General features: G+C 46.9%; 1 protein-coding gene and 1 long non-coding RNA gene across 4 annotated transcripts in view; one reads left to right on the plus strand and one right to left on the minus strand.

Annotated features, from left to right (window-relative positions):
- The window catches only part of FYCO1 (FYVE and coiled-coil domain autophagy adaptor 1), a 77723-nt gene extending 75921 nt beyond the window's left edge, over positions 1-1802 (minus strand). For all 3 annotated transcript variants that reach the window (XM_003309767.7, XM_009445349.5, XM_063806755.1), the window contains exon 1: positions 1684-1802. The gene's annotated coding sequence lies outside the window, so the exon portion shown is untranslated. The remainder of the gene's footprint in view (positions 1-1683) is intronic.
- On the plus strand, positions 1787-9299 carry LOC134809561 (uncharacterized). Its single transcript, XR_010155583.1, has 3 exons — positions 1787-2051; positions 6890-6932; positions 7061-9299. It is a non-coding gene; the product is annotated as an uncharacterized LOC134809561 (long non-coding RNA).
- Positions 9300-14109: the final 4810 nt, after the last annotated feature.

Below are 14109 nucleotides of genomic sequence, written 5' to 3' on the forward strand. Positions count from 1 at the left end.
GATTCCTCTCATCACAAACATCTGTGGGGGCCATCCCCCTCAAAAAGGACCAGGTTAAAAACTTGGCTCCTGAAATTATACTGGTGCTCCAAACCCAGCCCCAAGGGGCAAAGGTCATCCGAACAACAGCTAAAGGATCACTGCCTGAGACTGTTACCAATCTCTAAAGTAACTGCAAATAAAAAAAAAATCAAAGTAAAATATTAAGAATTGAGTATACGGATATTCACCATACAATCCTTTCAGTGATTCTGTATGTTTATTTTTCTAATAAAATATTAAAAACAATTTAAAAAGTAAATGAAGTGCTACACAAAGATAGTCACTTTGAACATAAACAGATAAACTCAATTTCCTAAAGCAAGAGCCTTTAGGAGAGATCCTATTAATCAAAGGAGGCTGAGATCCATCACTGTGACAATTAGCTCTTATTTTCAGGGTGATAATAACCACGGTGCACAACTAGTATGGGGCATTCAATGCTTTCAGAACAGTGGTTGTCACAGAAGGGAGGGTCAAGTGGAGCTCACTCAACAGGGGTCCACTTCAGAAGGTGGGAACTACTGAAAGCAGAAAACCTTGGCATGATAGCTCCAGCTCCCCACCCCTCCCCCACACCAGCCCCCAACACCCTCCAGCCGCATTAGGCAGATGGCAGGGGAATTAAGCTTGCTGCCTGAGACCACAAGGCCTGCAGGGGCAGGAGAACCAGTGAGCAGATTAAGCCCTGGATCCTCTGCCCCGCAAAAGCCCCTGACCCATTTCTCTGTCGGGAAAGGAAACTGCTGTGGTAAGACAAGCAGAGGGGCTGAGAGGCTCTGGCCAACACAGGCAGTTTCAACAAGTGTTCTATTTTTTTTTCTGGAGAGGACACCCAATGGGAACAGTGAAGAGTGACAGGGACATCAGAGAATACATGTGCTTTAACAGGGGGCCACGCGGTTAACGTGTCAACCACATGTGCTTTTCTTACAAAAAATAAAATTCCGCCATCCTCCCCCCTCCCCGCCCCACCCCCGCCAGGTTTCAACAGCACGGACTCCAGTCCAGTGCAGTGCCGCCACACCAGAGACAACAGGTGTTTCGGGAAAAGACCCCTGGGGGCTAGCTCGAGACCCTGCGCATGGGCACAAGGGGCAGTGGATAGTGAATAGGTCTTGGCCAAAGGATGGGCCAGGAAGAAAGAAGCTTCTTCCCCTCCTGGGAAGAGGGCAGAGATCCGAGCACCAGCGGAGTCCTTGCAAAGTGAAGGTCTGGGCTGTCCCGGCCCAACTGGGCCAGAGACTAAACTTCCTAAAGACCACGCAGGCAGGAACTCCGGGGCCTGCCCCATCCTGCGCTAAGACATTCAGGCTTGTTCTGAGACGCCGCATGGTGGGCTCCTTTCCTTTGCGGGCCCTCCGCCCTCCGGGGTCTTGGAACTGGTGTTTGGGGTCTGTCTTTCTAACCGACCAACAGAGGCAGGCTGGGTGCCTGGGCCGGCTTCCACCGGCCCAAGGTGCTTCCCGGCCCGCTGGGCAAGGACGGGCGGGGGCGCTCGGGCAGGGTCTGAGGGAGACCTGGGATGGGCGGGGACTGTAAGGGCAACAGGTGACAAGCCGCGCCCCGAGCGAAGCTCTCGGCTCAGGGATCGTGAGCGACCCAGGTGCCCCCATAGTCCAGCCGGTCTTCCGCGGCACTTACGCGCTCGTGGGTCCACCGCCGGGCAGAACCGAAACTTTCTGGGGCCAAGCGGAAGAGGACGGGACCGCGGTGCCGACGGCCATGACGCGCACACCAAGAGGCTGGCGGGGGCGGACTACAACTCCCGGCGTGCTCCCCGGGGCTGAGGCCTACAACTCCCATCGGACTCCCGGGGCTCCGACTACAACTCCCGGCGACTCCGCAGGGCGGGGGTTAACTGCTCCCACCGCCCAGTCCCCGGACCGACTGTCCCACCCGCGACCCATGCTGGCCCCAGGTTAACGCCTGCAACCCCGGAGGGCCACAAATCAAAGGTCTGGCATCTTGACAACAACGCTGTTCTTGTGTGGCTAAGGAGCACTCCAAAGGTAGCTAGTTCGAGTTGAATCGTGCACGTGCTGTAAGTGTGAAATACACCTAGGTACCAAAGAGTCCGAAGAATGTTAACTAGCTCATTAATTTTTAGTGATTGCATGTTAAAATGATAATATTTTGATATATTGAGAAATAGAAAAACATGTATTGGTGGGCCTAATTTCCCATCTTTTAATCCCCCTTATTTCTTAATATCAGGGTCTTACTTAAAATTAGTGCTCAAAAACTACGTGTTTATGAACTACCACCCCTAACTTTGGCCCCATCCTCAGCCCAACTTCTGTTTATAAGATGGGTGTTGCAAAGCACTGTGGAACTGAATACGATAGAACAAAATGCATTCAATCAGTGTCCGCTATGGGCACAGTAGAAAAGAGGAATGCTACACGGGGACTTTGGCTTCTAACTGACTGCATTCCTTAGCTGTGGCTGGCTATCCTTTACTCTCTGCCCTAGTTCTCATCATTTAAGCCAGAAACAGCTCTCTCCCTTGTAGGACCTAGCTCGTGGTATCCAGTCAGGAACCGTGGTGGCCCAACATTCTAAACTGAGGAAGCAGGATGTTGTCTGGGTGGAATAATACAGAAAGAAAATCAATTTCTTAGTCGATTTTAGGCTATGACATCTCATTAGCCATCTAATTTTATGAATTAGATGTAGCTAAAACAGTGAGTTGGGTGGATGGAGTAGTCAGTTTGGGGGTGGGGTTGGGAGGAGGTACATGAATAGAAGTGATTTCCACTCTTGTTAACAGAAAGGAGAACAGAAAGAAAACGGGGGGAGTGAGAAGATGACAAAGAGAAAAGTAATCAATGTAGTGGTCTAAGAGAAATCATTGCTCCAACCACTGTCTGAACAGCTTCATGCAATATTAAGGATGAGAGAGATTTTAATGTTGGTCATCTGGTCCAATATCCTTGTTTGAAACTGTGTGGGGAAAAAAAAACCTCCCTCAAACCGTATTTTTCCTCTACTCATACACAACAACAATCATCAACACAGGAGAATAATTTGGTGACCAGATGTGTGTGGGGTTTTCCCCATACACTGAGCAGCGGACCGCACCTGGGTGTCCTCCAATTCAATTCTGACACTATCTACCTGGAGTATCAGATCCCACAAGTGGAGGGCTCAGTCCCCAAGACTGCCTCCTCACCTTTAAACACCAGTTGTAAGTCTAGGCCTCCAGAACTTCGGAATGACTGGCTTCAAGTTGAGTTCCCACGATACCCTCTTTGGGTTCAGCTAATTTGCTAAAGTGGTTCATAGAACTCAGAGAAACACATTTACTGGTCTATTATAAAGGATACTGCAATGGATGCAGATAAAGAGACACGTAGGATGAGGGGTGGAGGAAGGGGCGTGGGGCTTCCATGCCTTCCCTGGGTGCACCACTCTTCAGTAACCTCCACGTGTTCAGCTATCCCGAAGCTCCCCGAATCCAGTCCTCTTGGGCTTTTATGGAAGCTTCGTGATGTCAGCATTGCTCCCCCCAGGGTATAGGGGAGGACCCTCTCTTGGGAGGGTCTTAAGACCTATAATCAGAAAGGCGGGGGAAGCGGCCGGGCACGGTGGCTCACGCCTGTAATCCCAGCACTTTGGGAGGCTGAGGTGGGCGGATCACCTGAGGTCGGGAGTTTGAGACCAGCCTGACCAACATGGAGAAACCCCATCTCTATTAAAAATACAAAATTAGCCGGGCGTGGTGGCACATGCCTATAATCCCAGCTTCTAGGGAGGCTGAGGCAGGAGAATCACTTGAACCCGGGAGGCGGAGGTTGCGGTGAGCCAAGATCGAGCCATTGCACTCCAGCCTGGGCAACAAGAGCAAAACTCCATCTTAAAGAAAAAAAAAAAAAAGAAAGAAAGGCGGGGGAAGATTAGAGTCCTGCCTTAAAGCAGGTGAAAGGAGGGCAGAAGGCCAGAGAGATTCGGTTTCCTGAAGCCTAACATACCTAACATAACAAAAGACTGTAACAAGGGCTATGGGAGTTATGAGCCAGGAACCATGGAAGAAAACCAAGATAGATAGGTAGGTAGGTAGATAGATAGATAGATAGATAGATAGATAGATAGATAGATAGATAGACAGATAGACAGACAGACATCATAATACCACAGAAACTTAAACCCAAAAGGAGTTTGAAAAGAAAAGGAAAACAAACCTAATATTTATTGAGGACCTATATGCCAGTCCCTAGCCCCCCAGCAAAAAAACAAAAAACAACAACAAAAACCCATACAGCATTATATTTAAAACTTGCAGCCACTTGGTGACAAAATTAGTATTCATTATCATACTTTGAAGATGAGGAGATGAAGCTCAGAGAGGTTAAATGACTGTCCTGGTCCACTCACCTAATAAGTGGTGGAGAGTGGTGGAGGCTGGGGTAGAGCTGGGGGCTCCTGAGGGGTCTTCTGTCACCCAGCACACTGTCAGATACAGGGAAGGTTAACAAAATCACTACTGTTCAGGTAGTTTAACTTGGATTTCCTTTATAGATAGAGCAGAGTATTTCAAACTATAATCTTTCAAACAAACATACAAACAAACGCAGCATATTCTTGTGTTCTGATGTGAATACACATTAAGAGATCAGATTCAAAATCACCAAATCCCCACACCCTCTCCTTACAGCCTTAACAAGTGGCAGAAGAGGAGACTATTCCTCACGGGAAGCTGACCGTGCCCACGGCCCTGAGGAGGGATGAGGCTCTTGGAATGATTGTTAAGGGCTTTGTATGTGCCAGGTGCCATGTTATGTGTATTCCACACCTGGTTTAGTTTTATCCTTATATCAGTCTCATGATACCTAATTATCCACATTAAGCAGATAAGCAAACAGCCTTAGAGAAGTTAGCTAATTTGCCTAAAGCCCAAACCTTATAGTGGCAGAGACAAATTTTGAGCTCAGGTCTGTCCAATTAGAGTTTAAGCCTTTAACCACTGTGATGGCAGCTCCTTCCATGGGGCAGCCATGTGCTCTGCCAAGGACCCTACCATTGTGGCCCCTGCTGGTCAGGCCAGAAGTGGATGCCAGCCATGCCAATGGCATGGGGTGGCAGCTCAAAAGAGTCAGCCTCCTCTTGATAGTCACTGGTCAATTAATCTCTCTGTTGGAAAATTCGAGTGTAAGACCCAGGGAAGGAATCAGAAGTTGACTGCAGAATCAACAGCTCTAAGCTGGTTGAGCTATCTTCCCCTACAGAACACAGCTTTTCAGTAATGATTCATAGACAATGCAGAAGGATGTGGACCTCAGGGCTCCGGAATTTGGTTTGAATTCTGACATGTATATTTTCCAGAATTTTTTCTTCATAACTCTACTATTGACTTTTCTCCTCAACCCTTCATCAACTGAAAACTTTTGAAATTTTAAAATAAGCTCTTGATAATACAGATTTAGACTTTTTCCATTTTAAGTGATAATAATAGAAAATAGCATTTCCCACAGAATAAGGGGACTATACTTCCTGGTTCAGCCAAGAGAGCCCTGTTATCCCAGCATGAATATTCACAGCACCTCTGTTCACTCCCAGTGGTGTCCCATTTTCTCAATACATTATAGTTACTGTTCGGGAAAAACTCTCAAACCGGTTTTCCTCTGTTCTCACACCACAACAATCAACACAGAAGACTTCTGCATTTCCTGAGGATTCCTTTCCACCACAAAGCAAGCAATCACTTCTGCAGCAGATACCAACTGGGTGTCCTCCAATTCAATTCTGACACTGTCTACCTGAAGATGGTGTCAGAGCCTGCCACTTTGGGGCCCACAACCCAAGAATCATGCTTCCCTCCTTAGATACCAGTCACAAGTCCGGCCCTCCAGAACTTTTGACTGACCAGCTTTGAGTTGGGGTTCCCAAGACCTCCTCTTTGGGTTTGATTGGTTTACTGAAGCACCTCACAGAACTCAGGGAAACACATTTACCAGTTTATTAAAAGGATATTACAAAGGATGCAGATAAAGAGACGATACACAGGGCAAGGTATGGGGGAAGGGGCGCCAGAGCTTCCATGCTCTCCCTGGGCATGCCACCCCCCAGGAACCTCCACGTGGTATGGAAACTCTGTGAACCCAGGCCACTTGGGTTTTTATGGAGGCTTCATTATATAAGCATGATTGATTAAGTCATTGGCCATTGGTGATCAACTTAACCTTCAGCTTCTCTCCCCTCTCGGTAGGTTGGTGGTGGAGCTAAGTCCCAACCCTCTAATCATGCCTCTGTCTATGGTGACCAGCCCCACCCTGAAGCTGTCAGTCTCTTATTGCAGGTAGCTAGGCAGACATGAGCAGGGCAGGAGACCCCCTCACCCCTGCCAAGGAATGTCAGGCAACCATCAGGTGATGGTTAGGGAGGAGGACGAGGAATCTCACATACACGTTTTCCTCCATTTCTTGAATCACTTCCATGCCCTTGCCAATATGCATCCAGACCTTCAAGGTCATATTTGAAGGGAAAGAAGTCCATTCCATTCTGGCAGTTGGCTGAACTGGTACAGACACAGGCTTCTCATCTACTTTAAGAAAAATGTGAAATGAGATGATAAGAAAAGAGATACTCACTTTGTTGCTAGAATGCTCTGAGAGAGTCACTGTAAGTTCATGGATACAAGGATATAGGCTGGCCCAAGGCCACAGGCTCAAGAGACAAAAGTACCCACCGGACAGAGATGAAGGCTGGTCCCAGGCTACAGGCACAGAATAGATTACCCTAGAACAGAGATGAAGGCAAGGTTAGGGGTATCCGTAAGACCAGTTCATTCTGAAACTCCAAGGATGAATAAGGGGCCCCCTATTCACTCTGGTATCTCCTGTCTTCTCAGGTGGATAATCATGATGAGACGGGAGCAAGCTTAAGGGTACCAGGTAAGACCAGTTCACTCTGGAGCCCCAAGGATGAATGGGGGATACCCTGTTCAGGAAGGGATAATAGGGAAATAAGAGAGGATACCTTCTTTTTCCCTTTTTTTTAATCCTCTATTCTCTCTTCACAGATGGATAATCACATATTCATACCATGGGACATGCCCCTCGGATGCATCCTCAAGAAGTGAGAAAAGTTTGAACCCCAAACCCTAAAAAGGAAAAGGCTAATATTTTTCTGTAACACAGCTTGGGTTGAATAAAATCTCCAGGACCAGTAATGTTGGCCAGAAAACAGAAGCATAAATTTTAATACAATCCATCAACTAGATTTGTTTTGCTGTCAACAGGGAAAATGAACAGAAATCCTTTATGTACAGGCCTTCGTGGCCCTAATAAACAACCATGGCCTTTGTCAGGCTTGTAAAATGGATCCAGTGATGATAGCGGCCATTGTCAGGCAGCTCCCACCAGTTGGTTTGGGAGGCCTCTTATTGGGTTTACCCAGGGCTCAAGCCCCAGAGGAACCAAGGGCAGAGCTTGGGTCAAACCCCACTGCCCCTTCTACCCCTTATATCCAAGTCTTCCAGCCTTGGAGCCTTGCTCTTTCTAGCCAGGGCCACCCTCTGGACACCACCGCCTTAAGTTATGCCCTTTTCAAGAGGTTAGCAGCCCCAGTGGACCCACTAGAGTCCAGACTCCGTTCACTATGTAAGACCTGAGCCAGATTAAGATGGAAATAGGAAGTTTATGGAAGACCCTGAAAAATACATCAAAGCGTTCCGTAAACTGGGCTAAACATTTGAACCACCTGGAGGGTCCTCTCAGTCATACTATGGCAAACTCTGTCTAAGGGAGAATGTGACTCCATTACAGAGGTGACCCAGCAATTTATAACTACAATGCACATGACTGACTCTGGTGGCAACACTGTGGGGGCCACCGCAGTTCCCTAGGTTGACCCTAATTCGGGTTACCATACCTGGGGGGGGGTATATGGGCAAGGAACCACATGTTTCTCTGTCTGATAGAAGGAATGAAAGCTAGCAAAACAGAGCCTATGAACTATAATAAATCGGCCTTAATAGATCAAGGCCCTCTTGAAAACCCCTAGAGAGGCTACAAGAGGCCCTAATGAAACATACTAACCTAGACCCAGACACACCAGAAAGACAACTGACCCTAAAGGACCATTTCCTAACTCTGGCAGCCCCAGATATTCAGAGGAAACTCCAAAAGCTAGCACTGGGCCCCAACACCCCGGGCCTGACATCTTCAAAATAGCTTCCTCAATCTTCTACAACCAAAACCAGGAGAAGGAGGAAAGAGCTCAGGAAAAGGGAGACAAAAGGAAAAGTAGCAGCTCCAACTCTTGGCTGCACTACAAGTCTGCCAGCCCCCTCCAGGTTGCCCTCAGATTACCCTCGCAGGTAACTGCCATCAGCACAGGAGGGCAGGCCACTGGAAGGCAAACTGCCCCAATAGGACTGATGGAAAAAAGCCCCGCATGGCTTGCCCCCACTGCCACAAGCTTGGCCACTGAAAATGGGACTGCCCTGAGGATCGAAGGGACTCTGGGACAGAATCCCAACCCCTGATGGCCTTGAGCTGAAGGAGCCCTACACATCAGCCAGCTCCCAGATTGAACATCACTGTTGAAGGGACAGACCCGAGGGCTGCTTTGGACATGGCAGGTAGGACTATAAGTTTTCTTTTGGATATGGGAGCGGACTACTCAGTGCTTACCTCTTTTCCTGAGCAATTATCCTCCAAATCCTCGCTGGTGCTGGGGCTAAATGAGGTGCCTATAAGCTGAAGATTTACTCCTCCTCTCTGGTGCCTGTAGGGGGAAACTATCTTTTCTCATTCATTTTTAATGATGCCAGAATGTCCTATGCCCCTTTTGGGTAGAGATAGTTTATTTAGACTAGAGGCTTAGTTAACCTTTCCTCCAAGGCAACACCTCCTTTTCCAAATGCAATCTTATGCCTCAAGGAAACCACACACAGGATGAACTGCTGACAGACCTTTCCATTAATCCAGAGGTCTGGGCCACAGGAATACATGGAAAGGCCATAATGGCAATGCCTGTAGTAATTCATCTCAAGGATCCTTCTTGCTATCCTTGTAGAAGGCAGCTGGCCAAAGAGGGACTTTGGCTCCTGATTGAAAAATTTCTGTAACGTGAATTATTAATACTCGATAACTTGCCCTGTAACACCTGCATCCTACCTGTTAAGAAGAGCAATGAGGCCAGGCGCAGTGGCTCACACCTATATCCCAGCACTTTGGGAGGCTGAGCCAGGTGGATCACTTGAGGTCAGGAGTTTGAGACCAGCCTGGCCAACATGGAGAAACCCCGTCTCTACTAAAAATACAAAAAAAAAAAAAAAAAAATTGCCAGGCATGGTGGCACATGCCTATAATCCCAGCTACTCGGGAGGTTGAGGCAGGAGAATCGCTTGAACCTGGGAGGCAGAGGTTGCAGTGAGCCAAGATTGCGCCATTGCACTCCAGCCTGGGGAACAAGAGCAAAACTCCGTCTCAAAAAAAAAAAAAAGAGCAATGACAAATACAGGCTAGTCCAGGACCTGCGAATCATAAATGAGGCAGTAGTCCCAGTGGTCCCCAACCCATATATATTAATAATTCTAGGAGAAGTACCTCCAGATACTCAGTTGTTTTCAGTCTTAGACCTCAAAGACACTTTCTTTCGTATCTCCCTAGACTCATCCTCCCAATTTTATTTGCATTTGAGTAGGAGAATAAGAAAGCAAGGCATCAACAGCTCACCTGGACAGTGCTTCCACAAGGTTTCACAGATAGTTCCCATTTGTTTGGGCAAGCCTTGGCTAGAGATTTGCAGGACCTGACTCTTGAGGTGGGGCAGATGGCTCCTACAGCATATGGATGACCTGTTAATCTGCTCCCCCACAAGACAGCTGGGAATCCAACATCTAGTCCAGACACTAAATTTACTGGCAGACAGAGGGCACAAGGTGTCCAAGGCCAAGACACAGCTACTAAGACAAGAGGTCCAATACTTGGAGATAATCATGACCCCTGGAGAACATAAGTTCTCCCCAGAATGGATACAGGCCATCTTTAAAATACTTCTCCCAGCCACCCAAAAGCAGCATCAGGCCTTTCTAGGGATCACAGGATATTGCAGACTTTGGATACTGGGACATGGTGGGATTGTTCAGTACTTATATCAGGCTCTAAAAGAAGGGACTGATAGGCACCCACTTCTTTGGGTAAAGGATCAGGAGCAAGACTTTATACAGCTAAAAACTGCCCTCTTACAAGCCCCAGACCTTGGGCTACTCACACTAACCAATCCATTTCAGCTTTTTGTCACTGAAAGGCAAGGTGTAGCCCTAGGAGTTCTAACTCAAACCATCGAGCCAATCAAACATCCGGTAGGTTACTTTTTAAAGAACCTAGACCCAGTAGTGCAAGTGTGGTCACACTTGTTGCAGTGGCCATCCTACTTGAGGAGGCCCTTAAAATCACCATGGGACTGTCAGTCCGACTCCTGACATCCCAGCAAGTAGGCCCCTTATTGAACATAAAAGTGCCATAATGGCACACTGATAACAGACTGCTAAAGTACCAAGTCTTGTTGTTAGAAAACCAACAGGTAACAGTTGAGTGGTATTCCACCCTTCACCCAGCCTCCTTACTGCCACTACGAGGAGACTATAACTCAACACATTCATGTTGTGAGATACTTAACCAAATTTTTGCCAGCTGGGAAGACTCAAAGAATCAGCCCCTAGATAATCTGGACGAAATATGGTTTTCAGATTAAAGTAGTTTTATCTGGAATGGAACTAGATATGCAGGGTACACTATAGTGTCCCTTCATCTAGTTCTGGAGGCTAAAGCTCTGTCCCCGGGGACCTCAGTGCAAGTAGCCAAACTCATTGCACTAACCAGAGCCCTAAAACTAGGGAAAGAAAAATAATAACCATGTATACAGATTTTAAATACGCCTTTCTGGTGTCTCATGTCCATGTGGCTATCTGAAAGGAAAGGCGGGTACCTAACAGCTTGGGATACTCCTATTAAGTATGGGCCTCAAATCTTAGAGCTCCTAGAGGCTGTTCATTTGCCCTGGGAAGTGGCAGTAGTGCACTGTAGAGGACACCAGAAGGGTTCTGATGAAACTGCATGAGGAAAACGGTTAGCTGACCAAAAAGCTAAAGAGGCAGCCGTCTCAAAAAATACCTTCATGGAGGCCTCGCTCCCCTCTCCCACCAGTGAACTGCCCCCTTTCCAGTACACTAAGGAAGAAATAGATTGGGCCACCCAACGTGGGTATAAGGAAGAAATCAGTGGTTGGTACAGGTTGGGAGGGCTTCTCTATCTACCTAAAGCCTCCCGAAGAAAGTCATCAAGAGTTTCCACAACTCCTGCCGCCTTGGAAAGGACAGACTGGGGCAAATTTGTAAATGGGCGTTTAGCAGGAAGGCACTAAATAAAACTATTCAACAGATTTGTCAAGCCTGCACCTTGTGCACCATAAATAATCCTCTGAGAGAGAAGCCCCCTCCATTAATAAGTGCAATCCAAAGGAGAGGCACATATCCTGGGGAGGACTGGCAGATGGACTTCACTCAGCTTCCCAAATGCTACAGGAGCTGAGTGAAACTCAACTCCAACCCATGGATCCACCTGCCCTGACAGCTAGCAAGAGGCCAAGAACCACAGAACAACCACCACTGCCCCTCTGTCAGCAGGAAGCAGTTACAGAAGACTGTTCTTCGTCCATTTTGCCAAAGAATTGGGTCTTGGACTCTTTAGGGGGGAAATGTTAGAGTAGGTAGTTAGGCAGACATGAGCAGGGCACAAGGGGGCCCTCCTCCCCACCAGGAATATCAGGCAACTCTCCGATGATGGTCAGGCAACTATCCGATGATGGTCAGGCAGTTGTCAAACTGTCTCTCTAAAATAGTAATTAGTTGCAGCTGGCAACTAGACAGTCTCCCAATAGACAGAAAACACTTGAAGCTGGTGATCAGTGGCTTCCCAGTAAGATCTCAGGAATTGGGGAAAATGGGCTCAAGCATGCACACTAAGCGGCAAAATGGTGGAGTTTAACTGGTATATGACCTTCACCTAGGAACACTCAGTTGGTAAGGGAAAAACGCCTCAAGTGAGCATATGTACAACTTCCTTAACACACTGCGCATGCAGCCCCTCCCAAGTGCTGGCAGGCCAGTGTACTGAGGACAAGCTGTCCTGAAGGAAAAAATCAAAGAAGAGAGATGCAAAACCCCAGAAGCATGCCAACGTATAAAACCCCAAGTCAAGGGCCGGATGGGGCACTTGGATCTCTCAGGTCACCCACTTGGCCCTCTTCCAAGTGTATTTTACTTCCTTTCACTCCTGCTCTAAAACTTGCCTCTGTTTCTCCCTCTGCCTTATGCCCCTCAGTTGAATTCTTTCCTTTGAGGAGGTCAGAATCGAGTTGCTGCAGACCCATGCAGATTCGGCATTACTAACAAGTCAACATTAGCATACAAAAAACATAGCACTTGGAAGATTCCAAGAATTTTAGGAGTTGTATGCCAGGAAATGGGGATGAAGACCAAATATCTATTGCATAATATCACAGTCACTCTCTCCATGAGTCAAGTAGTTCCCTGAGATAGTAAAGAGTGTTTCATCAACAATATTAGACCCTGTGGTCAAATAAGTTTTGAAAACAGGATTGGATGAAGACAAAAAACAAAGTCCTATACCACAGGACTCTGGGGAACCTCCAAATGTTTAAAAATGAGCCCCTGGTTGCAGTTGCTTCCGGGAGTCCAGGAAGCAATTGCAGCTGGAGATTTGCCATTTCATACTTGTGAGCAGTTTATCTTGTAAGGGATGGGGACTTCAATTCACCTTTGGGCAAAATGTTTCTTTATTTTGGGAAAAAACACTGAAGTGGGCCTCTTTGTGCCCATTCTTTGTTTTATACTTAAAAACAAAAACAGAGTTTGGTAATAGAAACTGTTTGGTAATAGAAAAGTTGTATTTGGTTAAATCACAGCTATTTATTCATCAATAAATATTTATGGAGCACTCCAGGTATTATTCTGGATCAGGGGTTGACAAAATTTATATGTAAAGAGCCAGAAGTAAATATTTTAAACTTTGTGGCTCATATGGTCTCAGTTGCAACTGCTTAAGTCTGTCATTATGGTGCAAAAGCAGCCATAGACAATACATAGGTGAATGGACATGGCTGTGTTTCAACATAACTTTATTTAAAAAAAACAGCAGCAGGTCAGATATGGCCATTTGCTGACTCCTGGCTTAGATGCCTGGGCTTCAGCAGTGGACTGAATGGACAAAAATCTCTGTTCTCATGGAACTTATATTCTAGAGGAGGGAGACAATAAGCATGATAAAGAGATAATTTAAATGTTAAGTTAGAAGGTGACAGATACTATGGGGGAAAAAGAAACCGTGGAAAAGGAATTGCAAGGCTGGGATCGGGGGTTGGGTGGGAAGAAAAAGTCTCTCTTAGAATGTGACATTTTGGCTGGGCATGGTGGCTCACACCTGTAATCCTAGCACTTTGGTAGGCCTAGGTGGGAGGATCATTTGAGTTCAGGAGTTCAAGACCAGACTAGGAAACATAGCAAGACCCTGTCTCTATTTTTTTTTTTAATGTTCAAAAACTAAAAAAACAAAAAAGAGAAGGTGACATTTTAGCAAACTTGAAGGAGATGAGTATGGCAATTTTAAAACATGTTCATAAGCATGTCTTTGACATTACTCTCACCCAGAGGTAGTGGTGGTGGGTGGGAGGATTCTATGTCTTCTCCCCTTGAATCTTGGCTGACCTTTGTGAATTGCTTGTAACCTAAAGAACGCAGCAAGTGATGCTATGGAACTTCTGAGGCTAGGTGGGAATAGACAGTGCAGTCTCCATCTGGTTGCCTTGGGATTGTTCTCTGTGGGAGCCAGATGCTATGTAAGAAATCTGATTCACTGAGAACTCCCTGCTGGAGAGTCCACATCTATAGCCCAGTGGAGCTTCTAGCTGACACCAGTGTCACCTGCCAGCCGTGTGATTGCACCATCTTGGACGTCCTACCCAGTCAAGCCATGAAATGATGGCAGCTTTAGCCGACATCTGACTGCAACCGTGTAAGTGATCCTAGGTGGGAACTGCCCT

Source organism: Pan troglodytes, chromosome 2 (assembly GCF_028858775.2).
Source record: "Pan troglodytes isolate AG18354 chromosome 2, NHGRI_mPanTro3-v2.0_pri, whole genome shotgun sequence".
NCBI classification, from domain to species: domain Eukaryota; kingdom Metazoa; phylum Chordata; class Mammalia; order Primates; family Hominidae; genus Pan; species Pan troglodytes.